General features: G+C 41.7%; 1 protein-coding gene and 1 long non-coding RNA gene across 6 annotated transcripts in view; both read left to right on the forward strand.

Moving 5' to 3' along the window:
- CRADD (CARD and death domain containing adaptor protein) overlaps positions 1–24,595 on the forward strand; it is a 77,664-nt gene that overhangs the window by 29,721 nt on the left and 23,348 nt on the right. The window lies entirely within an intron of this gene.
- LOC149919544 (uncharacterized) lies at positions 16,245–24,174 on the forward strand. The gene is made up of 3 exons (XR_016466258.1): positions 16,245–16,660; positions 16,742–17,027; positions 17,136–24,174. It is a non-coding gene; the product is annotated as an uncharacterized LOC149919544 (long non-coding RNA).

Genomic DNA, 24,595 nt, shown 5'->3' on the forward strand with positions numbered 1-24,595 from the left:
GGCACAGTGTTTGGTGGCGATTGTTTCTTTCCTGCGTAGGGTTAATCTGCAGCTATTTGTGTAGTCACTCAGCAGTCGCGTGAAATTATATGTCCTGTGATGTGGAAGTTGGTTCAAACTGATCATCTTCCAGACCTATGGAAAGAGCCTCTCCATTTACTCTGTTGCTTTGTCGGTGAGCTGAGTTTCTTGGCAGACAGAAGGAAGATAATAAAAAAGTGCTCTCTGCACACAAGGCAGATAGAATTTGTCCCATGCCGTAATAACTGTGCTTAGTAATTCATAGCTGCTGTGTTTTTAAATGAAGAGTGAAGTTCATAGGAGGTCAGATGGATTTCTGCACTGCAGTATAGGTTGTAGGAGTAATAATCAGCAAGAAAGTTACGAAAGGCCTCACATTACAAAATACGGATTAAAACAACTCAACTTCTATGCAAATATGGTAATCCTTGCTTTCACAGAAGTTTCTTCAGACCCGCTCACAATGACAATATTGTTTTCTGTTCTGTTTCTTTTTGTTATGCTGCTGGAGGTAGCGAATAAAACTAAAACAGACTCTTACATGTAGTATACGTTCTCTAAAGAGAAAAGACGTTTAAAATGGTGTTAAAATGTATGTTTTCATTCAAGTAGTGACAATATGACCTTGGAACCTGGAGTCTAGGTCCTATTAATGTGTTTGTGACTGCAGTTTTATACTGCATGAAGTGTAATTGTAATTACTTGGTCCTCCATTTACCTGTATTCCATTTACAAGCAAAAGTTTTTCTCTCTTACATTGCTCCTGACCGACACAGATCAGCCTGTGATTGGAAGCTCATGATACTTGTCCAGCACTGAAACGTCCTGTGGAGGAGTGGTGGTGAGGTTCCATCTAGAGTGGCGGTGCTCTTGGGACTGGGAGCAGCATGGAGGGGGTCTGGCTGATTGTGAGGGGCTCAACAGGTTGTTGTGTGGTTTTGCTTTATGGCTCAGCCTGGTATGTCTCCAGAGGCTGACACACTGGGAATAAGCCAGCAGAACCAACTGTGATATACACCCGCTTGTCCCAGTAGTGTGGGAAAGGTAAAATGAGAACAGGCCCTGTTGTTTGCATCAGTCACTGTCTCCAGGTGTGGAGGCTTCCAGACACAGGGCAAGGGAAAAAGATAATTATTTTAATTTTACAGCTAGCGAGTGGAGCAGGATAGTTTCCCCAGAGTTTATGGCAGATTCAGGAACTGAACTATTAAGTCCCAGTCCACTGTCCTAACCGCAGACAGTTTTTCCTATTGTCAATTAGATGAAGTAATTCTAAATCTTCCAAAGCTTTTTTCTTGAATACTGGCCCATCTTCACCTGTGAGTATTTTAAGATCTAGCACCTATGTTAATCAAATAGTGAAATATTTACTTAAATAGCAAGATAGCACCTGCTTTACTTTATTTACAGTAATTTAACTTCTGAGGATTAAATCACCTACTAGCTCATCTTTGAATCCTTCTGCAGTCCCCCAAAAGTGAGAAACTGTGTGTTCCTCTGCAGAATATTATTTGAACCAGCAGTTCAAAGTCACGATTAGACATGTTTTCTAGAAAACCCAGTGAAATAATTCTTTAAATTCCTGAAATATTGCAACCCTGTATTAGCTCTAAATACTTTTTCCTATCATTCTTGCTCCCCTCCTTGTGAATATGGGAGTGTAGTCCTGCTTTGGAGATCAGACAGCACAGAGATGAATGTGTTAAAAAGAGAGAGCCTCTTCTGCAGCGCAGCTGTGCATGTCTGAACATTGGCTTCCAGTAGGCATAAAGAATAGGTATCAGATTATTTGCACTGAATTTTCACGTGGTGTCTGGAATGGGATGTGGGGAATTTTACCAAAATACATAACTCTAGAATGCATGAGCTTTGAGTTGTTTCAGTAATTCCTCATTTTTATAGTTATCACTGCTAATAATGAATTTGCTGCAACCGATGTTAATGGCTTTCAACGTACTCATTAGGATTCCAGGATACTTACTGTTTGTATATCATAAAAATACAACGCTGTCTTTCAACAGACAGGTTTTCTTTTTAACAATCCTTTTAAGTACATTTCATGAAGTAACAAAGACATCCATTAAAAGACAGTATTAAATAACTTCTGCCAAGTTTCAGTGAACAAATTTTTATTTAAATTAGGAATGGAAAAGATTTCCTGAACCTAGCATTCATTCTCTCTCTGTTCCAGGCAACCTCCTCCTGCTGTTCCATTTGCAAAGTGATCAAAATCCCGTTAAGTTCTTTGTCTTCACTACTGTTATTAAAAACATGCTTCAAAACCTCAGTGTGGTCAGGCTAGAGGCCTTCCCCTAACTTCAACCGAAATTTCATTGTGGCTTGTTTATATCCACTTGTTCTTAACATTGCCATTTTGCTTAAATAAATCTTTTACATCCTCTGTGATACATTTATAGAGACAAATCTTATAGCCTTCTCAGCCCACTTCTTCTGAGATTGATCAAGCCAAGCTCCTCAGAAGCTGGTCTGTTCCTCTCACAATTCTAATCACCCTGCTCTGCACCAGTTTGAGTCCAGTTTCCTCCAATATGAGCAATAAAACCTTTGCTCAGAGCTGGAGCTGAGCTGTATTTTGCCAAAACTCTGCAGAATGGCAATGATTTGTATCTTACAGAAGCCCATCTGAAACAGTTCTGAAGTATCTTTGCCTTCTATGATTATTTCAGGGTGATTATCTGTGTGATTTTATGGATTTGCCTTTGGCATTTCCAGGTGATGAGTTTCCAGTTTATGGCAGGTTTTTTTTGCTTTTAGTCCTTTTATTCATCTTTTTCAGTTTGTTTGGCTTTGTTCAGCTTTTTCAGTTTCATTTCTGTAGCTATACTTTACAGGTTGGTTAGCTCCTCCTATTTGGTATCTCCTCAGTACAGGTGATTCTTTAATAACTGATTTCTTTTAATTTATCAAATTTGCCCTTAGAAATCCTGAACTTTTGTGACAGGCATTTTGCTTATCAGTTTAATCAGAACAAATGTAAATAATGCTCTCTCAACTTGTAATTATTTTCTTAATCCAGTTCTATTACGGATATCTTTACTCCTTCCAAAATCAACCCTGAGTTTATAACTGTTAAAGCAGTTGTTAGTAAAGAGATAACTTGGATCTCACATTCAGAAATTTCGATTCTCCTGCTGTCCCAGTGTTTTACTATCTATATCTCCTGAATTAAAGTCTTGTTTTCTGCTAGGAATTCTGCTTTTTGAGTCTCAAGTGAAAAACTTCTTTGGCGGAAAGAGGGAAAAATATTTGCTGCAAAGGAACCTAGTCTGCTGCAGAGCCCATCTTCCCCTAAACAGATTTTGTGTTGTCAGAGGTATTCCTTGCTATCACACTGCTACTGACAGTATTAATGTTCAATTCTTTCCCATCATTTTCACTTGTATTTTTATTTCTCCTAAACATAGTTGTGTTCCCATCTTGATTGCATTTTCTGTTATTCCTTCGAAGTATTGCTTCACATTTTGCACCAGCAATTAAAATTCCTCTTTTCCTTTTCTGGTCGATGGCCTAAGTATTATTAGTACACAAACATTTCACTTGTTTCTTGCTAACCACATCCATTTCCCTCACCGAATTAGGTATAATCCTGTGTTTCCTTTCAATTACTGCTCTCTACAGTACTGAATCTGTTTTCTTTCTCATTTTTGTCTTTCCTTTCCCTCACTGACATTCCTTTGCCCATTGTCATGCATTAAAACAGAAGATTTTTCGGGATCATTCTTAACTCCATATCTGTATGCATTGGGCGCACACTGTTCTTTTTTTCCTAGATCTAATCGTATGACACATTTTGCAGATCTTCTTAACAACATCATCTCCCTTCATCTATAAAATCTCTTTTTCCTGTTCTCAGTGTCAGTACATATCTGACTTCTTTCTCTTCCAGTTCTTCTGTCCATGGATCACCCTACTTCCCAGGTAAGCCTCAGCCTCCCGAGTGCTGTCAGGCTGTTCCTCAGTGCCCAGTCCCTCAGTGTTGCTGTCCTTTTCCTTTGTTGTAATGCTGTTTTTCTCCACTGCTGGCAGGTCTCATTCTCCGTGTCCTGACCTAGGGGCTTTTTGTTTTCATTTAGTTTGGTTTGCAGATCTGTGCCAAGTCTCTGTCACATTACTGGGCTGTACCAGTACTCTTCCTGCATAAAAAGCATCCGTTGTGTACCCAGTTGAGGATAAGGGGTGTCTCATTTTCAATATCCAGTCACTTTGGTGTCTTTGTAATTATTTGGGTCTGCCCCACCACTGCCATCATCACTGTTACTGTTTTCTCATCATTGCCTTACATTTATAACACCAAAAACAATAAGAAAAAACCTTCCACTTCCAAACTCCTGAACACTGCCCTCTTTTCTGCTTTCTGTCACTGGTTCCAAGGCTGCTGGCTCTGTTCCATGCTTACTGGCTCCTTTCTCAAGAAAATACATACCGTAATCACTTGGTGAATTGCTTAATAGAAGGACTTACATCGAGGAACTGTGTGCTGTGTAGTAAAAGTTGATGAATTTAATATAACTTGTTATAGTATTAAAGAAACATCTCACTACAATACATACCAACAAACTAGCGCAGCAGCTTTGCAGGAAAGCCTTTTAATACTGAACTGTATGTATTAGCATTAATGCTTTAAAGTTACAGTTTCAAATAATGTTTTCTTCTCCTGAAAAAAAAAAAGAAAAAAAAAAAAAGACGCTTCTGTAAACTAACTTTTCCCTAGTTGAAGCTGTATAAAAGCCTGACAGCCTAAGGAAATGTATTTCTCTAGTATGGCTTATTCTAATAACATTAATTCTTATCATATGTTTGAGCCTGAAAAAAATGCAAACAACGTTGAGAATAATTTCTTATCGTTCATGCAAATCATTTACAGTAATTGGGGCATTATTAAATCATTACTTAGTAAAGCTTGGTGGTGGAGTCACAGAGCATTACATGTTCACTCTTTCTCAGGACTGAGGATTTTTTTTTACTACAGAACAGCATAGTTTAAAGCTTTTGAAAAAATTAGTAGATGATCCTCCCTGTTCAGCAAAACCTGCATTAAAACTATATTAAAATGCATAAGGTTGATTACTTATTCCAGTCTGATAGTTGAATAAGAGACCAGAATTTCTATTCCATTTGCAGATGTCTCCTGTAGCTGACTAAGAAATTAAGTAAATTTTAATTAAGTTACAGTTGCTATTTGTTGAGCTTTTGCTGTTCCTATTTTTTTTTCTCAGTTACTCTTACTGTTTTCCAGGAATTCTGGAACTAAGAAATGTTCTACTTAGAATTTGAAAACATAAAGCCTTCAATTCAGGGAGTTTGTTTTTAAGTTTGGAAGACCAGTGAAATAGAGGTTTCTAATTTGTTACTCTATGTGCTATCTTGTAAACATGTTTAATATAATTTAATTGCACTTCATGGAGCAAAGAAACCCACAAACAGTAATTGCAGATAGATTCTTGCAATGTTAAACAAACATCATCCGTCAAGAGAGAGTACTTCAGAAACAAAAAAGGAAGGAAGGGATACGTAACTAAATAATGAAGTTTTTAGAAATACAGAAATTATGTAATAGCTTGTTGACCTTCTCCTCTGCACTTGAATTAAATCTATCTGTCTTTTGTTCTTTTTGGCTTCTTTGAAAGTAGTAAATTCCTTCTTTCCTACCATTCTCCCGTTAATTTGTTTTTCACATTAAAGATGCCAAAATTGGAACTTTTTCTCTTCTATTTTCTTTCTTTTCCAGCTGTTTTCCTCAGAAGCATTCTATCTTTAGTCCTTTTTTGCCTTATTTATTTCTCTACCCTCATTCTTCATTTCACAGGGCCCAGCTCCAGTGATGCTCAGTACCTCAGAGGAAACCACAACAGTCTTTTTCTTAAGCTAGTGGGTCCGGTCCTATTCTTAGTGAGGAATAGAAGAAGACATCAATCCCTTAGTCACCCACACCAGATGCTGCAAACTGAAACTGATTATCAATGCTGCCGCTTTATTTTATTTTAAGTGAAAAAATATGAGAGGAGAGGGAAAGAATCCCTAGGCTAATAATTGCAAAGCACAAGCAGGCACCATATCAGCAGAGTTTCGGCTTGTTTTTCGGAACAGGAATTCACTTGCCCTATTATTGCAGAGTGTTTCTCTCAGCTGCCAGACCTCTCCTGTTTTATTTTTAATATCCATCGTAGCTCACCTCATTCTCTTTTCAGTATAACAATAATCACTCCTGGGAAGAGATGAAATAAGTAGTCTATGAAGTTAAATGCATTTTAAGGTAAACAGGCCGGTTCCCACATGGTGTAAATCGATACAGCTCCACTAATCCTGGTTGGGATTACAGCAGTTTCTGCCATTTGAGGGAAGTGAATAATGCTTTTGGTGAAAGACCCTGCGCTTAGCTTAATTGAGTCGTCAGCTGAAAACACAAGTATTCAGCCATTGGACAGTGACACATGCTTTAGTTATCACAGCCCAAGTTTATTTTATGAATAAGTATTACTGACGTGTGCTTTCCAATGCTCTGTGAGTGAAAGTCGATCTGAAGTAGACAGCCGATAGCAGAGCTGGTTGCCACCACTTACTCCTAAGAAATGTTAGTGATTCTTGAAGTTTCGTCATCAGGTTTGTTGTTAAACCTGACTCACCTCTCAGGACTCGTGCTGATGCTTTCTCTGCTCTCCATTACTTCACCTCACATGCAACAAACTGCTAGCTCAGCGGGTGCCAGTTTGCAGGGCTGGACCCGCCGTCTTGGCCTTCTGAGCAGAAACATTCTGTTGTTTCTTCCTGTGTTTTGCCTCTTTGTAGGTGGAGAGCTGCACTTCCAGGTTCTGTCTCCCACTTTCCCTCCCCCTGTCGGAGGAAAGCTGATCTCAGGCAGTGCTGCTGGGCAGCATGGTAGGGCTGAGGGCTGGGCCCTGCAGTAGGGATCGTGCCTGTGGCAGCCCCTGCTCCACCACAGCTCCATGGAGGGCTGACCGTAGCCCTTCCTGTCCAACTCAGGGCTCAGCAGCATCATCAGGCCACTCACCTGAACCTGCGTCTCACCTCCCTCTCACCAGCTCAGTAGAGGCCCCAGCAGCTCAGACGTGCCACCTGGCAGAGCAGCACACGTCCCTCCTCCTTGTCCTGCTGTGTGTCTTGGGAAACGTTCCTCGCTTCACCTGTTTGAGAGCCAGTCCCGCAGCATTTGCTGGAGGTGTGGTGTTAGCCAAGGAAGGCATAAGCTGGGAGGACCTGCCACCTGCATTTTTGTCAGGTGCTGAGGGGACTTTTAGAACCAAATATGTGGTTATCCATTTGGGGATTTCATGCTGCTCTTTTAGGTTGCTGGGGCAGATAATTGATCTCACTGCTTTCTTCCGGTGTGAACATTGCCCTGCATTTCATTTTCTCATTTGCATTTGCCTGGGTACAAGCTTTTTCTTCTCTCCAGATAAGTTTCCTTACTGATAGCTGGTGTTTGCTTTATGCCAACTGTGGTAAATTAAATTATAGCTTTCTCAGTGCCAAGAAAACTATATTCCTGTCGATAAACATGCTTTTGCTAGACATGTTGGCACTTGTACCCGTGGGTGGAGACTGGCCTTAGGTTTACTCTTTAGTATTTGCAGGTGACAGGGTGACATCCATTCCCTCACCTCCTTGCAGCAGGTAATTTGGAGCAGAGCTCTGTATTTGCAAGGAACGCTTTCTTCTCAGCCTGCAAATCTTTCCCTGCCAGCAGCAGTAGGTCTTTTAGCACAGACTCACTCACAGTGTTGCTACCAGCTGTGTTATCTGACCATTCTGCTCTTCACAGCACTTTACTTTTCCCATCACTTAAGGACTAAACTTCTAATATTTAAAATTAATTACTTTATTTGGATGGTAAGAGTTTTCTGCATATCATGATCCTGCTGGTCAGAAGTCACTGGCTGCAGAAATACATAGAAATGACTAGAAAAAATAAAAGAGCCCTCTATAAAACATCTCTGCATTTGTGCTGCTAGGAGCAGGTGTTGAAACTAGGTGTGAAAAATGCCTGTGCTGTCTTGGAGTGTAATCATTCAAATGATGTACTGGGAGATAACTGAAAACAAGAAAGGAGAGTGTGTGTTCTGGTGATGAAATGTGTTAAATGTGATGCAATCTGCACAACACATTTCCAGGTTGGGGCATGCTAGACTCTGGAAGCTGTGCTGCTTCCGAGCACCTTGTACTGGGCTTTGTGCTGGCTGCCATCCCCCTGCTGGGCTCACACACCGACCAGGAAGAGGCAGCAGATTGCCACCCTATGCATGCAGTGCCTATGTCGGCACCCGCAGGTCTGTCTCTAGCTTATAAACCTCTCCTTCCACTGAAGCCCTCTTTTTCTTCAACACTTTAATATATTCTCCCTTTCAGAAATATTGACCACAGAGCTGGATAAAGTAATCCATCCAAAATCTCGTAACACTGACTTGAAGGGTATATGTTTTACTGCTTTCCCTAGAGAGCTCTCTCGATTCTAGCAACTTTTTCCAGTCACAATTCTCTTGATTTCCCTCTCAGAAACCTCAGGCCTTGCATACTTCCACTCCCTGGTCTCCAAACCCTCATTCCATTCTATCAGATCTCTGGGCTCTGTGTGTGGCCAGGGCCTCTCTCCTCACCCATTCCTGTTTCTGACTGCTCCCAAATGTGCCCAGTCTTCTACCCCACATGCACACATGCTGTCACAGTGCAGTGGATCTGTTTGTTCTTTCTTCCCATTGCATTCTGGAAAGGACTGACTCTTAAGCTTATGAACACTTTATACACAGGTAGGGCTCTCCCCAGGCTTCAGGAAGAAGCCAGTGCCTAAGTTGTCTCAGTGCTTGAAGCAATCTGCAAAAGAAAAATCTGTTTCTTGTCCTCTTAATGAAGAATACACGTTCTTCTCGAAAGAAGCTTTCCGAAGTTTCCTTGCATTTCATAAAAAATGAGCTCTCCTTTTTTCTGCATAGCTGGAAGGCGGGCCTGAATGGTTGAGGAAAGATGTGGTCACCATCCTACATAATCCTTTCCAGCTCTTTTGAAGGAAGATCTTTGTCTTCACTTTTTCTCTTTCCTGCTGTTGCTGTGCCTACCGCTCAGTGTCTCAGCTGGGCTTGGCTTTGCTTTGCAGCTTTTCCCTCTGAATCTTCCTGCTTTCACATACCAGCTGCCTACCCTGCCATCCAGACAGCTTTTCACACCATATAATGTTTTGCTGTTCTCCTCTCCCTGCAATGCTGCATGGTGCCGTGCCAGGCTGGGGCACACCTCAGTCTTGCAGGGATGGTATAGGGTGGCAGGAGGGACCATGCTGTGAGAGGCAGGCGTATGGAACACCGGGGACCAGGGGTCAGTGCAGGGCTGGGAAAGCCTTAACTGGCTTGGGGAGAGCTGTTCTGTGGGCCTCCTCCCTCCATCCCCTTGCTGCCTTCCCCGTGATTTTCTATGCAAGAGCAGCCTCAGCTTGCTGTTCCCCATCCCTCCCTTCCTGCCTCCTCCTTCTCAAACTGGCTGGGGAAGGCAGGAGGAATGTCCCCCAGGAGAGTGGGGAGGGAAAAATGTTGAGGAACTGCTGCTGTGGCTCTCTCCTTCTCATTAGTAAGAGAAGTGTCACAGTGAGCTGCCTGTGACTTGGTGTGTCTGGGACCACTGCCAAAACATCCATTTGGTGTGAGGTTTATTGGTGGAGTGATACAAATAGCAGAGGGGTTTGCAGAAACCAGGAACTACCAGGCTTGGTCAGTGCTTTGTTTTCTGTTTTTGAATTGCTGTTAGGCTTCTAAAGTGACTTGAAGTACTTTTTGTCCACCGTAAATCGGGTCTTTATAAAGCTGGCATTAGTAAAGAAGTCCTTGAAACTTAGGTGCAGTCATTGAGGTTAGAGAGACTACAGCAGGTGGCTTGAGTGTTCAGAGCATCCCACATTCCTGGTATTCTTTTCTCCCTGAGGTTTGTTTGCTCGTTTTAATAGAATCTGCATATCAAGGCCAAACCACTGAATCAATCTCTCTTTTTTCCTCTCTGAACTTGGGTTTGCTTTTACGAGAGTAAAAGGGGAACTGGAGGCCCCTTGGGGCTTTGAAGTAAATGGCAGGCTTTGACATCTGCAGAACGTGGGGAATGTGATTGGTATTTTCTTTAGAAAATTTAATGGTGTTTGATAAGGAACCTGAGAGTTAGGAAAGCTGCACTTTTGAATTTGCGTCTTAAATAGTAAAATTCATTTGGGGGCTGTCTTGTATTTTATGTGAAGGAGAGAAAACAAGCAAGGGAAAAACTGATTCCTTCCATGTTTCTTTTATTCATGTAATAATAAAAAAGAGCTCTTTGAGTGTGGTTAGGGCGTATTTGTTCACCAGTCCCATAGGAAGTGGTATTTTCTGTGCAGCACAAAAACACGCAGCTCTCAGGTACTTCTCTCAAAGTTATAAAAAAAAGAAGGCAGCACGCATGCACAGAAATAAAAAGAACTCCCCAAACCAAACTGTGGTACACCCAGACAACATCACCACTTATTCTGAAGTTTTCTGTCCCCAGATTTTCATTTGATTTTCCCTCCAGAATACCTAAAGCAAAACGTAAGCAAGTTGCTACGCTGATTTTCTAGTGAGCAGCAGTGAAATTGGTTAGAACTTTTCTATCCCTTGGATCTCTTGACCTTAAGGGACAATTTTATTTTAAAGCACAGTGGAGATTAGAGATCCGCTGGTGCCCTGTTTTGGCTAAAATGATCCTATAACAAATAAAACTACCTGTTACACTTTTTCTATGGCATACTGTACGTATATCGCCTGTTCTAACCTTACTGTGGCTATGGTGAACTTCAATGAATGCCTCGGCATGACTTGCATTGCAAGACATATATGTGTCTATTTGAGAATTACCTTGTTTTCCTGGTACCAATACTGTTCTGCCATTTTGGCTCTATCTGGCCATATTCAGGAGCCTTACTGTCTTTTTCCAACAGGTTTCAGAGTTTGAAATGGAAATAATTTCTTTTCAGTATTATGAACGTAGATTGAATTAATTGTGAATTGGTGTCTGTGGCATAAAAACTCCAATAAATAAATTAAAGGGCTGCTGGATATAGTCCATCAGTATGTTGTGCTTTAGTATCTTTGGTAGGAAGGAAAATTAGGGAAAACTCAATAAAGAATGCTGCTGTACTCGAGAATTTTTAATTTTGGCTTGTTTGGCTGATTGTATTTCTCTAGACCTTGTCCATATGCTGAGCAGGATTTGAGGGTCTCCCTTGTTTGATATTCTGGCCCTTTTTCAGTGGAGTACTTAATCACAAGCTTAACTTCAAGCATACGGATGGTCTCACTTATCATAGGTGTTGACAAAGTCATCTCCAAGAGTCCATTTGCTGGCCTTTCTAAATATAGCCTGTTTTATTTTCTGCTAACACAAGTTATATTTGACTATTCATCCTGTATTATCTTCCTCTTCCTGTTTTTTCATCCCCAAAACACATTAGATTCTTTCAGACTGGAAGAATTTCATTCTTAACAGAGTGAATGAGGCACAGAAAAAAATTGTTTATCGGAAAGATCAAGGGAAAGAAAACTACAGAACATGGACATTTCAAAACATTTGGTTTGCAGCTAGGGGCAAATGACTCCTGTGAGTGGCAAAACGATATCTCCAATGAAAAGAATTTCAATATGCACATTCACAGCATCACAGGATGGTTGAGATTAGCAGGGGCCCCAGGACATCATCTAGTCCAATGCCCTGCTGCGAGCAGGGTCAAACAGGGCAGGTAGCACAGGACTATAGCCAGTCAGCTGTCTCCTAGATTGGTTTGGGGATGGCAGCAAACAACATCCACTTCTCTCCCTCCATCACCCAGCAGTCTTCTCATTACAGAGGGCTTTGAGGTTGGTCATACTACAGCCAAAGGCTGCCATGACGGAAGTAAGGATAAAAGCAGCAGCAATATACTGATGCATTCCTTTCTCAGTCAGTGAATTTACTAGTTCAAGTCTCTAAATAGGTTGTGAAAGTCTTATGAAGTTTTAAGCCTGAAGATGACTACTTTTAAGATGGAAAAAAATGTGTTTTAACAGATAATTAATAAAGCTCTTCTTTATTCTTTTATCCTAGTGGCGTAGATAAAATCAATACCAAAAATATTCTTCAGTTTTGTATCAAGCAAATTGGTAATCATGACTGATGAGCTCATTAGGCATTAGAAGCAAGTAGGCTGCATAACACTGCCCTATTATGGCTTTTCAAATGTGACTAACTTCTTTTGTACAGGAAACTAAATCACAGTGAAATCTGGGGTTTGGAATTTTGTGTACTGTTGCAATTCATGTTAGGGTCTTTTTTTCCCTCTTGTTTAACTTTCTAACTTCTGTGCTAGTTAATCATTTATAAGTATTCAATACTATACTAGATTTACAGGGAGTAACTTTGGCTCACTGCCTGCATAAGTAGTGCTTTTTCTTTTTTTATAAAAGTTTTAATGTGCTGCGAGTCTGTGGCCACTGTTGAGTCATGCTGCATAACTAGGCCAAGTAGGGATATCTTGCCTATTTCTGTCTTTATGAGGATATTTCTAACATTCTGCTCTAATTAACAGTGTGAAGAAATGAGGGAAAACAAGATTTTATTTTTTTTTACATGACCTTCAATTACTTAAAGAGGGAGTTAAACTTAACAGTTTGAGTTCTCCTGTTAAAATGAAACTAGAGTGGTGGGTCATCTGTATGTGAGGTACTTTCATGGGGAGAAAATACTCGATGCTAATATAGTGGGTTACTAAAAGGTCACTTTAACAGGAGCAGAAGGCATATCAGGAATCAGTGGCTGGAAGCTGAGGCCAGAAAACTGCAAATGAGAAGCAGGGTTCATATTTTTAATAAGTGAAGCGGCTAACCTTTGGAGGAAATTGCTGGCTGGCAAATTAAATATTTCTCCATATCTACAAGAGAAGACTAGAGGATATTATTAAAGATGCAGTGTAGTCAGACATAATTTTGTCCTGTATTCAAGCAGTTACTGAACTTAGTGCATGATCAACAGTCTGACATAAAGGAGCTTGAGGTGATGCAAAAGGTTAGACTGGACGGGGTGGGTTAGCCCATCTAACTCTAGATCATATGTGGCCCTCATCCATTCTCTGTTACACTGCATTGTGAGACAGGGCAAAAGGTGGTATAACTCTGGGGAAGCTGGTGGCTGACAGCCTCTTGTGCCAAGACACACATTTGTTCAGCTTTGCGTCTGCGTAGATGAGAAGAATTCCGTGGATGCCATTTTAAGACCAAGGCTGGCAGGTGAGGTCTTGCTTAGCCTGACTTTCTGTCCTGCAGTTCACATAGCGGTGTATCAGGTAGCTCACAAGTAGCTCTTCTGTGAACCTCCTAACTTCTGGTGAAGTCAGTCAGACTTTTCTAGAAGAGATGCAGGGAAATGATGGGCAAGGAGGGCAACCTCACAACATCCATGTGTACAACAGAGAAAACATTTGGCTAATTGACAAATGCTTAGCACTGTGATAGGGTACCCTCTGATCCTTGAATGGAAGGTACAACAAATACATGTTTATTTTTCTTGTGATCGTAGGGATGTGTAAGGCCTTAAAGATGAGTCTGATATGAATTAATAATGTGTTGAGCAACTAAGAAAACGGATATAATTGAGTGAAATTGTTTTCTCATGGCAACACAAAGTATGTACCTGTAGAAAGGCTATAGTTCTGCTGTTGCATTTGGTCCTCTCACTGAAACCAATGAGAGTGTCCGACATCTGGCTGAATCGTTTCCATGGTCCCATGAATTAGAAGAACAGATTGTTGTGCCTGCAACTTAGAAACACATGTCTGTGCATCAGGATTCAGCTTCCTGTCGGCTCTGCTAGTCTTCTCTGGAAATCTCTGGCCTGAATTGCCAGGCAGATTAGCTGCTTTTATCTGGCCCTCCTGTAGGAAATCCAACTATGAGAAAGGTTGTTTATGCAAATAACCAGCCTAAAAATAAGAACAGCATTTATAATGCATTTCAGCAATCAGTAGATTACAGTTCCTGGGGACTTGTTTTAAGAACATGGCAATAGCTCTGATTCTTCTGCAGAGGAATGAGAAAATGGTAGAAAGTAGTGCATTGTTGGGAAATCAGTATTTGTTGTAAGATGATTTTGGACTGTGAAATATTGCTTTAATTACTGTATTTTTGCTGCTATTTTTTTGCTAGGCATTTTATTATGAGCTAAGGGAATAACCAAGGACAATTATGTAAATGCAAAGTGTCATCCTCGTTCTACAGATGGTTCTGCTCTGTCATACTTTACATAAATTACCATAGCACAGAATAACTCATTTGATACCTGAAGTTCTTAGCTAGACTAAGGAGAAACATGTTTTGTTTCTAAAATCAGAGGTATCCTTAAAATGTGTAACTCTGCTAGCAGTCTGAGATCTCGCTCACGTTGATATTTTGATGATCCCGCTCTGTTGAGATAAGAGAAAGCTCCAAATACATGGCCTTCTAAAAATCATACAAATCAAACCATCAGATTTGCTTTCTTTTTGTATTTACCTCACTTTTATTATATTTACCCTGCTTGTAGATCTTGAATATAATCGGTGTCACAATGACCTTACAAATTTCTTATCAAAACTTTTTATCTCCATGTCACCTCTCGAGTGTCTTACCCAAGTACTCTCAGCATCCTTCATCACATCATCTTTCCCACCTTCTCGATGCAGTCCAAACTGCCCTGTTGGCTTTTCCCACATTCCGTTGCCTCTTACCAAATTTGAAGAAAGCAATTCCATCTTTTGAGTTACAGAAAAAAAAAAGATTTGTCTTTTAGGCCAACAGCTGAGATCTTAATCTGCTGGGCCTCTCAGAAATCCTGACCTTTATTTACACCAGTGCAGTTATTTAACAAATAAACAACCCACCGTGGCCCACAGCGCATAACAGAATGATATCTGTCACCAAGCTGGTATGTACTGAACTCAGTGCTTGAAGTGCTGCCGAGGTTTTGTAGGCAAAAAGCAAGGGAGAATTTTCGAGAAGGAGTTGAAAGATGATTTTCTGAAGCAAACTACAGATTTTCTCTCAAGTTTAGCCAGCTGCTTTAGGAGTGAATGCTATTAGGAGATGCTGACATAACCTGTTAATATTAATAGAGCAATTCCAGGAAGTTCTGAAAGCATTCTTATGATTGCTCCCAGGCATTCAGATGATTTGGACTTGGTTCGCTGGATTGATTCATTTCTTTTTTTGTACCATAGCATCTAATATCACGATAGCCTATTAGAGATATTTAGTACCGGCCTGAAGTACCATGAAGTCTCATACAATGGTAGGATCTTTCTGCTGGAGCTTAGAATCTAATTCTGAAGCCGTTGATGGGATTTATTTTTATTTTTGGTGGGAGGCTCTATTTTTAAGCATTTCTATGTATTTGAAGGTCAATAAAAGGTATGCAGTGACCTGGAAAAGCAGCCTACCTCGCACAGTGTTGCTCTCTGTAAGAGGCTGGTAGGAGGCACTGATGATGTAGAGGACATATGTGTGTCCAAAGCAGCATTTGGATCACTGTGTTTCAGATCACTGTGTTTCGGATCACTGTGTTTCGGAGACTATTTATCCTCTTAATTTGTCTAATCTGTTTTGAACCCTATTTTAGTTTAACTTCCAGAACATCCTGTGTCTATGAGTTTGGCAAACTGTAGGGTGAGGAAAAAAAGCTAATTGTTTCCTTACTGTTTTTTATGTGCAAGCCACCTGTTAACCTGGTAAGCACCTGTGCTCACGGGTGGCTTGCATCTGTCTTTCTGTTCCTTTGTATTCAGTGAGTGTTGCTGACATGGTGATAGGTACTAAATATAAAAATATGATTACCAAATGGGAAGTATGAGGACAAATAATCTTTTCAAGAAGATTATGTATTCTGTGCACAGATGGTGGCTTTTTAGTGCCCACAGACTCAATTAGTCCAAGTAAGATAAGCACATACTTTTTATGATCTTTTGAAACACGGTAAACCACAAAGCAGTTTGTGATACTGCTGTTGTGAAAGCACTCATTTTTGCATAGGTGATGCAGTCTCTTGCTCTGTGGTGGTTTGAGATTGGAATGGACTCTGACAAGGGTTAATGAGTTGTGCTCAGCCTGGACCTCTGGCAAGCATTGTAGCACAGGATCTGTCGTAGGGTATGACCTGATCAATAGCCAGGCGCCGGGAGGGGAGTAGGCCAGGTGAACATTCACCAGGTTTACAGATGGCATCGCACTGGGAGAACCAGTCAGTATGTAAAGCACAAAGCTCTGCCATTCAGAGTGCCTCGACAGGCTGGAGGCATGTGATAACCTTATGAAATTCAGTGGGGACAAATGCAAAGTCCTGCATGTGGGAAGAAAGATTCCTGGCAGCATTACAGGCTGGGGACCGCCTGGCTGGGGAGCAGCTGTGCTGGAAGGATTGTGACACACAGCAAGTAGAACATGAGCCAGCAGTACACCCCAGCAGCAAAGAGGGCAACAGCAGACTGGGCTCTATGAAGCAAAGCAGGGCCTGTGGATGGAAGGAAACAGTTTTCTGCCTGAGCTGTCACTGGATCATACCTGGATACTGCAACTGGTTTTGTCCCCTTGAGTGCAGGAAGGACGTTGATAAACTGGTATGAATTCACTGTAAGCCCACCACAGTGATTGGGCTGGAGCACCTTCCCTATGTGTGTAAAATTCCTATATGTTTCCAGAATGTTTTGGGGAGCCTCACTGAACGTATTGTTTCCAGACTTGGTGCTTAGAAGACATGACATCCCATGAAAGCTTTGGAACTTTTGCTCGTAACTAGGATACTGTATTCACACTTTTCTCAATAGTCTGCAGGGGAGAACCTGATGGACGTGATCTCTGTGACACTTGTGACATGAAAAACAAGTACATTCCGCTTCTTCATTTCTCTGAGAACAGGAGAGCTCTTGAACTCCTGAAATGATAAAATCTGTATTGAGATCTCTGTTAGCACATCACTCTCAGGAGGTAAAGATAAACTTGCAAATTTGAAGAGCAGGGCAATTCTTGAGAAGTTGATACCAATTGATCTCTTTGCTGACAAAAGTGTTAACAAAGCCAACATTTTAATTGCAGGAGCATGAATTCAAGGATGCAGAATCACGGAATTGCAGGGATTGGAAGGGACTTCTGAAGATGATTAAGCCCAACTTTTTTTCTAAAGCACATTCTCTACAATAGGTTGCACAGGAGAGTGTCCAGGTAGATTTTGAATATCTCCAGAGAAGGAGATTCCACAGCCTCTCTGGGCAGCCTGTTCCAGTGCTCTGCCACCCTCACAATCAAGAAATTCTTCCTCATGTTTGTTTGGAACTTCCTGTGTTGCAGTTGGTGCCCTGTCACTGGACGTGGTGAAAAGAGCCCAGACCCATCCATTTGATTTCCACACTTAAGATACATATACAATCAGTAAAACCAGAGAATCACAGAATCACAGAATGGCCAGGGTTGGAAGGGACCTCAAGGATCATGAAGCTCCAACTCCCCTGCCACATGCAGGGCCACCAACCTTCTCATTTAATGCTAGACCAGGCTGCCCAGGGCCCCATCTGAGACAGAACCATCCTTCTCAGGCTTTCTCATAAGGGAGATACTTCAGGCCCCTCATCATGGCCCTCTGCCAAAATCTGTAGAAGTTCCCTCTCTTTCTTGAACTGAGGAGCCTGGAGCTTGATATAGTACTCCTGATGTGGCCACACCAGAGACCTCCTGGTCATGTTCTTTCTCATGCACCCCAGGATACCACTGGCTAAGAGGGCATGCTGCTGCCTCATGACCAACCTGTAGTCCACTTGGACCTCTGAGACCTTCTGTGCAGAGCTCCTTTTCAGCAGGTCAGCCCCTAACTTGTAGTGATGCATGAAGTTTTTCCTTCCCAGGTACAGGACTCTACATTTGTCCTTGTTGAACCTCATAAGGTTTCTTTCCACTCATCTCTCCAGCCTGTCCACATCTTACTGAATGATGTGTGCTGCTGAGCACAGCCTTCTGGTGTGCCAGCCACTCCTCCCAGCCTTGTGTCATCAACAAAATTGCTGAGAGCACATTCTGTCCCTTCATCCATGTTGCTGATTAAGATGTTGAACAAGATTGGACCCAGTACCTTCCCTTGGGGAACACCGCTAGCTACAGGCCTCCAAATGTGCTCTGCACCAGTGATGACAGCACTCTGAGCTTCTGCCAGTAAGGTCTCAGTCCAGCTCACTGTCCACTCATCTATCCCACACTTCTTAAGCTTATCTATTAAAATATTATGGAAGACACTGATCACGGTCTTGCTGCATGTGGTCTTCTTTCTCAACCAGGAACTGGTTTCAGCAAGATTTCTAAAGGCTGAAGAAAGAAAGCCATGACCACTTTCAGTGATCCAAACTAGCCAGGACAGAACTGGCAATACCCTCTCTTTATTGAGACGTCAGCATCTGGCACTTGCTTCACAGCGTAAATGCATGTCAAAGAGCGTAAGCAGTTCCACATTCTTTCCAGTGAACATGCTGGTTACACACATGATCAACGTTTCTGGTCCAGCTGAGGGAGGCCTTCACAAAGCTATGGCCAGATTCATCACCTGAACCAGAGCAGGGTGCGGGGCATGGAACTGTCACAGGCTGGGCCCACAGAAGGGATGCTGAGCCACCTTCCCTGGCACAGCACATTGCCAGCCTAAGTGTACATGGAGACCCATAATTTAGTATTCAAGCTGTGCTCTGGGGCTGCAGATCTCAGAGCAGAACCTTTCAGCTTTTCAGTCAGCTGTGTTAATGTCCACCTCTGTTGTACAGGTGTTTTCAACCTCCCCTCACCGCTGGTGCTCTGGTTTCTTATCGCCTTGCTAGAGAATTGCCCATCAGTGAGGAACATGTCCTGCCTACAACATCCTGAAACCTACCAGTTCCTTTTTTTGTTCTTCTTCTTTTTTTTTTTCCCAGAATGCTGATTAGTTTGTGCAATTATGAACTATTTTATATACAGTGTCACTGAATTAACTTGTTTCTCAGTTGTTACTTTCTGCTTTTGCTTACGCTGCTCTGTTCTCTTAAATGCAGATCTTATCCTCCATAGCTGCTCTTACCAGTAACTTAATGACTACATCAAAGAGTACAGCTGAGTTTTCAGCTCGTAGGTAGTGAATGGGACTGAGAAGAAAAGACATTGCCAAAAATTCCCCCCAAGCCCATACCTTGTAAATGGAATTAATTTTATCCTTAGGTTGCCAACGCATAAAACGTACTGAATTGTAATGTATTTTTGATGAGGCACTTTTCAGAGCAAATTACACTTTAAAAACTCAAAGTTTTAATAGCTATGTATGTTTGCTAAAAGCTAGCGAGTACAGACAGATGTATTTTTAGAATGGAATAGAAAGAGACAGACCATTATTGGTTATTCAGAGAAAGTAAGGGAACTAATAAACCTCTGCTCTATATGGAAAAAAACCTCATGAGAATATTTGGGTTGCTACAAGAATTATTAATAATTAAGAAGGCAAAATTGTCCTCATTGTTTAACTCCTCATGACTGGTTATGATAACATTCTTGAATTATGCTGCCATAAATACATATTTTCAGCAATAACATTGCATCAGTGAGGTGAATATTGGAATAGGTAAGGTGACATCACTTAGGCTTTATTGAAGACTTCTAACAAAGGCAAGGTGCTCTATAGAGATACATGGCTTCCTTGCAGCAAGTATCTTCATCTTCATTATACAGACACTATGCTGTGCAATGGATTTCCAGTGTTGTTTTTTTTTCTTTTTTCTTGTTTTATTCTCCAGCTGAGGAAGGATAGTATGTAATTTAATATGACAAAGGTTATTGCAGAGGTAATTGTTGCACGGGTAATATTAAAGTAGCACTTTGCAGCTGATGAGCACTTCACTTCCCATCTCAGAGCTGAAAAAAACCCCTCAACTCCCCCTCCCCAAACCTCTGAGAAATGGCATCATTTAGATCTCTTTAAAAGAAAGCATTAGAGCATTCTTCAGGATGTGGAATATTTATCATTTCTCCCCATATGTAGTTTGCCAGCATAACCAATTAAGAAAAATAAGTCAAAGTCACCAAATGCTGCAATTGCAGATCCTCCATTATTGGCACTGTGAATACTTTTTGAAGTTTAGGAATAAATGAGGATGTATTTTCAAACATTTTTGCCCGATGGAAACACTTACATGCCATAATTAAAATTTGTCTTTGCGTCATTAGTTTTCATAATCCTACTTGCGTGCTTGCTGTCTTGTACATCCCGTTGTGGGAGTATGGCCCTATCTGGGATTAATAATCAGAGCCTGGCTGTGCCCTGCTCTCCAGTTTGGACTCAGGCGTGTTCTGTTCATATGCATATTGCTTGACTTGCAAGGCAGCTGTCTGACTGTGACGAAGATGTGGATAAGAGAGAACAGCTTCTAGATTCTTGGCAAGCCTTCTGGATTTTCAGCAAACCTGCAAGACCAATTTGATTAGTGCACCAAGCCTTGAAGGTGATCAAAGGACATCACCTGTCAGCAAAAGGTGACAGAACTGCCGTGATGCTCATATATGTTTTAATATAGCTTTAATAAGCAGAACATAGCTGCTGCCTGCTTACAGAGCCAGATCATGAACTCCTTATCTTGTAAATCTGTACTGAGCTTGTGGGATGGATGGAAAACCCACAATATTTTCCAAAGAAGGAGATGCCTACATTCAAACAACTACCAAATCTCAAATTAATTAGATTTTAGAACTTAAAGGGGACCCTAGGTTATCAGGATATAAAAGATTGCAGTACTTCTCTTTACATTTAGCTGTATGCTTTTCTATTTAAGTTACCAGCTTTAAACTGCCACATTATAATTCAGATGCGGCAGAATTTCAGTAATAGACAAAATTATTCTTAAGCACAGCTTGTTTGTAGAGCTGTTTGGGACACATCAAGGACTTGTGTAAATGTTTTCTCTGAAGGCACAGTATTCAGGTCAAACACGTAATATGCTGCTGGTGTCTTAAATTTAGGAATTTTCCTACACTTCAGTACTGTCTCTCTCTCTCAGTGTATCAGGTTTACAAATGCCACCGATAGCCAACTGGCTTTTCTTTTAAGAAGGCGCAGAATCCTTGAACAAATTAACAAGCTGCGAGGGCTTCCAAAGGGAAATTGCCTAGACTGGAGTTTGTCTGAGGAGAGTTTGTCATCAAGAGGAATTCTCTGCCATCTAAGAAATCTTTCACCAGCAGTAGACATCCCTTGCATAGAAATCACTGCCAAGCACTTATGGAAATATTTGAACTGGAAATGACTGACTAATTGATTGACTGGGCTTTTTCTACCACAGCCTTTTTTTCTCTTTTTTTTTTTCCCTTTTTCAATCAGGCAGTTTAGAAACCAAAGACATTCCTGGCCACGACTGCTGACTCAATTGACTCAATTTTCCCATTTCCTCCCTGGCTTCCGCTGGGATCGCTGTGACAGGAAGTTTCGTGGTGCTCTGTGTGAGACTCACCTCCTTCTGCAGCTCAGGCCTAGAGGTTTTCTGGTCACTGCAAACCCTCCAGAAACCTCAGGTCTGAAGGGAATGTTTGCCCTGTAAGACTTCAGAACTGACTTTATTATCATCCTAAAACTGTGCAGCTTGGTGAGGGTCGTGTGGCGAATCGGGATCTTCTCCAGCCGAGAGGGAAGGCTCTGAGCACTTAGGCAGGAGGCCAGAAGGCCACGTGTGCTCCCTGTGCCAGCCAGCAGCCAGAACGGCTTCACTGACAGGGAGGGGAGTGCAAAGTGCCTTTGGGAACCTAGGGGTGTAGCTTCAAACCCTTCAGACCCAGCCATACTGGACAAAGTGGGTCAGCAGCAGCACTGGTGCTCAGGTTTTATGAGGGAGTACTGTAGCATTGTTTGCCTGTGAAATTAAGGGTTTGTCCAGCTCTGGAAGAAGATTTTGGGCTGAGAACACTGAGCAGAGACTGCTGGTAACCCTCTGCTTGGTGCTCCCAGTCTCTGGAGGAGCATGGCTTGGCACCTCATCTCTGTAAGCAGGTTGTTGGTCAGTCTGCCAGCCATTGTGGATCATGTTGTCCAAAGCCCAGCTCACCACATGCATGGCATTGAGGGAGTCTCAGCGTTCAGGAAGGCATGTGAAGCCCCATCAAAATTCAGTCTTTGAAATCCTTCAGGTCTGCACTTCCCACTTTCCCTTTGTTCAGGTCTCTGCGGAGCCCTTAGCTGTTTGGAGCAGTTCTCTCTTTCCATTTTAAGCACAGAGCACAATACCTTTCATCAACGTCTTTTCCCCGGAGCACTGTTTATGTGTGCCTTTTCCTTTCAAGAGATGCAGACCTTGCTCCCTTCAGAAGTCTGAAGTGATCAGCTTGCAGTGTTTGAACAAGTTTCCCTCTCCGGGTGAATTCCAAAATAGAGAACATGTTATTTCTCCATTTTTCTCCTTTGCTGCTGTTCTGTCGGGATGACATGTCAGGATAGACTGAAGTTCCCCTCCCCAGCCTCTGAGGGAGTTTCCCTCCAGCCTCATTTCCTTCAGAGAGACTTGACGTCTCAGGCTTTGTCAGCATCCTCCAAAAACGCACCTCCCAAATCTATTCTCCCAAATTGAACATTTCTTACTTTGTTGCTTCAAGATGCTTCATCCTCCTGTAAGATCACTTCTTTCCCTCAATGGTGCTTGACAAGAGGTTTGGAATTGCCCTTTCTTTGATGAAGGCCTTTGCTTGCTTGGGCCTCAAGTGCTTTGTCTTTCAGGCAATTTAATGCTTAACCCTCTGGTTCCCTGTTGAATGCTGCATGCCTTGTTCTCAAAGAGCAGCGGAAGAAGGGAGAAAAATTGCCATATGAACATTTTGCAATATTGCCAGTTTATGAGGCATTGAGGGGGATTGTGGCTAAGCCTGTCTATGAGAATCTGTTAGAGACAATGTCACTGCTTTCCATTGCCACGATGCTCTCTTTTCCCTCAACTCCTTAAACTTTGAGGCCCCATGCAATAAAGGAGAAAGGAGCCTGCATCGGCATCAGGATGCGAAGTCTGAGCGTTATCAAACATTAAAAAGGTTAATTTCCTTCAGTTCAAAGGAACATATAGAAGAAAACTTGAGTATTGCAATGTGTGAACCAGGCTGTTAGCCGGGGTATGAAGCCGTTAAGACTTAACCTTATGGTTATAAATTACTACCAAGGCAGCTGCCAGATGCCGTTTTTCTGATCTTGGTGACAGTCATAGTGAGAGAGCTTTGCTGAACTTCTGTCTGTGAGGAGACAGCTTGGAAGTGCTGGGACAAAGGGCTGAGGACAGATCATTGTATTTTAGATGTGGTGAAATTGTCGTCACTGTTTTGTAGCGCTGACTTGCAGGACTAAGTTGATGCATTAAAACTACTGCTAACCTTGCAGCTTTTTGATATAATGTGATTTTTAAGTCAGTACTGTCAGACAACAAATGAAATATTTTAATCTAAGTTTACATACAAGTAGTCCTACCAGCCTGGAACTCTAAGTCTGAAAGGACTTTAGCAGCTGGATGTCTAGTTCTCTGTTGGATTTCCCATGCGTAAATTGCAGTATTTACTGACAGTCAGTGTTGGTACCGGAGCCCAAATTTGTTTTGTTTTTGTTGTTTTTTTTTTTTAATCACAGAATTTGTATTTCATGGTCACAAAAGGTGGAGAGAGACCGGTCACTTTCACTTTCCTTTTTAAGGGCTATTTTTAATGCTTTTCATTTTCTGGCTTCCCTCCATTTGACCTGTGTTGTAATGTTTGGATTAGAGATGCTGCTGGGGAAACATTAAATCCAAACAAACTCCCTTCCACCTTGTTTTCATGAAATCTTTCTTGGAGAGTCACTGATGCTCTCTTTTTTTTTCCATTACATTCCCTGCTAAACACAGACACGCACTAGAGCTCTCATGATTCGTAATTTCCCAAAACTAAAGCAGCTTTAAATGCTTTTTTGCATGTTCTCTATTGGAGAGAAATTAGAAACACCATGGTATCTGTATTTGCTTGTTTGTTTTATTTTGCTTTGCTTTGCTTTTCATTGTTTTTCCTGAGGGTGAGCTGTAAGAAATGAGGAATTAGAAGCCCTGGAAGTACTTGGCACTAAAATGAGAATAAATTTTTCCCCTTTGTAGCACATCTGGCATTGAAGAGTGTTGAGTCATTACCTGGTCGGTCCCTTATACTGTGATGCATGGAAACTTTCCATAGTGACGGTGCCTTCGATCGCACCTCAAGATGTATGAGCTCATTCTTTTGCAGCATGCTCACGTGTTGCGTCTTCCTGAGGCCGTGTAGGCCATGCAGATGCAATGCAGGCAAGCTCTGGGAACGTTTTGAAGAGGGATCTTCCTTTTTTACAGAGAACGTGGCAGAAGCATAATGAAGCATTCACAGCTCACTATTAGGAATTTAATCAATGGCTCCTCCTTGGCTGATTCTCCAGTAGGTGTGACACAGCAAAGAAAGAAGCGAAGGTCAGAAATGGAGAAGAACAGCAGACCAAACGATAAGGATAGAATTGTTGGAAGGTTTGCTGTGGCTGT

The sequence above is a fragment of the Phasianus colchicus genome, chromosome 1 (genome assembly GCF_987193195.1).
Source record: "Phasianus colchicus chromosome 1, bPhaCol1.hap1.1, whole genome shotgun sequence".
NCBI lineage: Eukaryota > Metazoa > Chordata > Aves > Galliformes > Phasianidae > Phasianus > Phasianus colchicus.